The sequence below is a fragment of the Melozone crissalis genome, unplaced genomic scaffold, assembly GCF_028551555.1.
Source record: "Melozone crissalis strain CALT ecotype California unplaced genomic scaffold, PUWL_Pcris_2 ptg000041l_1, whole genome shotgun sequence".
NCBI lineage: Eukaryota > Metazoa > Chordata > Aves > Passeriformes > Passerellidae > Melozone > Melozone crissalis.
The window spans coordinates 4287619-4289803 of NW_026535819.1; positions in this window are offsets into that span (position 1 = coordinate 4287619).

Consider the following 2185-nt stretch of genomic DNA (forward strand, 5'->3'; position numbering starts at 1 on the left):
CAGGTTTGTGCAGGGACTGGGCCAGGTGCTGCCATCTCCACTGAGCAGGGCCTGTCCTGCTGTCCCTTGTCACAGCAGCGTGGCAGTGGCTGTGCTGGAGCAAGTGAGCCACAGTTTTTAGGCATCATCTTCAGTTCCATTTCTGTTACTGCAGGGATAATTCCAGCTTTGTGCTTTGCCCCTCTGCCAGGCAGGGCCCAGCTCAGGGAGACACCAGTGCCTTGCTCTGGCCCGCACCAGGTGCTGGGTCAGGCTGGGAGTGCCAGGAAAGCCCATCCCTAATGCATCCACACCCAGAACATACATCCTTTACTGGTAGGAGGTGTGTGGGGAAGCTTTTATTGCTGCCTGGGCCTGGCCAGCTCCTTGTGCTGTGCAGGACTGAGTGTTTCAGTGTAATGGGGAGAATCTGGGAGATCCCTGTGAGGTGAGATCAGCATCTGTGCATTGTTCAGCTTTAGTTATTTGTCGTGTTGCATTCTGAATCCTTCAGTGACCCTGACCCCTCCTGGCAGCCCTGTGTGCCCTTCTCCAGCTGCTGAGTGACTCTGACCTTAACAAACTGGGCATTCCAGTCACTCCCCATCACAGACTCCATACCTGTGTGTTATTCCCCTTTATGTTAATAGGAATATTTAAAAGCTGTCATCTTCCAAGCCCCTTGGCTCTTGTTGGCAGGGCTGTGCTGCCCTGCCTGCTGTTTGTACTTAGCACATTAAGAGGCTGCTGCTCTGCAAACCCCATGGCTGTGGAAGCCATTTGGACTGTCTTGATGTAAATAAAGTGAAGCTGGCAACAAAAATGAACGAGGAAATGCTTTTCTGGTTATTAAAAGCAATTTGGTCACTAGATTGTTGCTGTGAAACTTTTCTTCTAGTTTTCTTCCTTCCTTACCTTGCATTTCAGAACGTGTTCTGAGAGCAGTGCTTGCCACGTGCTGGAAGGAATTTTGTTTTAATATTTTATTTTTGTTGTACTTTATAATACCTGTATTTTTCTATAAATCATCTTTGAGGTGTATTCAGTGGCCCAGACCTTTTTGCTGGTTTAATACTAGATTTATCTGACCTAAGTTGTCAGTCTTCAGCAGTAGATTATTGCTGCCATGTCAGTCTGTGTCATTAGTCCTTTATTTGTCAATAAAAACATATTTGGGTTATTGCACTTAAACACTTTTCCCTCTTCACAAACCACTCAGAGTAGGTTTGTAGCTTTAGCTTCTCCTCTTGTTTATACCTGGAAAACTGAGCAAAATGCAATCCAAAGCACACTTCTCACTGACTCAAATCTCCAGTGAGGAACAAACAGATCAGGTACAAGTTTCATAAATTCTCTGTGCCGTACAAAGCACTGAGTAGTGATGGGCACTCAGTGTGTAAGCTGTGAGTAGAGACTTGCTGTGGTCATTTATAACTCCTCAGCGCTGCTGGCCCTTGGAGGAGGCTTTTCAGTGGTTACTGAGTGATAAAGTTGGAAGAGTCAGTAAAGAAATGTACTCAACACAACTTTATGTAAAACACTTTATTGGAGGCTGTACTTGGAAGAAGCAGTGTCCAGGTTTTTATAGAGAGGCTTCCATGCTGCTTCCAAGCCTGGAGCTGAATTCTCAGTGTAAAGCCAGTCCCCTCTGTTCTTGGGAAGGAGGGAAAGTCTCTTGCAAGACCTGGACCGTGTTTTGTTCAGGGATTTTCAGTGTGTGGAAGTTTTTTTTAATTTATTCTTTGTACACAAAAAAGGCTTTGCAGCAAAGGTGGGGTATAACTGGTTATTCCTTTTTCCTTTAAGGTTTGCTGTAGTTATTTTCCATGTTGTTGCTCCCAATCATGGTGATGTGAGAGCGTGGCAGGTGCCTGTCTAGTCTGTGTTCCTTAGCTCGGGGTCACTGTGCTGTGCTACTCTGGGCTCTCTGTGGGGCAGTTCTGTTTGTTTATCAGTTCATTCTCTGCTCTGGGGAGTGCAGGAGGGAGGTGTTGGCTCCTTGCTGGGTGTGACCAAGGGATGCTGAGAGCTGGAGGTGCCACTGGACTGTGCCAGGCTCTGTGGGGACATGAGGGACATCAGCCTCTCCCTCCTGCCAGTCTCCACTCACATTCCCAGTGCTGGTGGGACCCTGAGTCCTTACAGTGCTGTCTCCTAATTAGCAGATGGGTTTAATGAGGGGTGCCACAGGAGCTGGGAGCCAGGG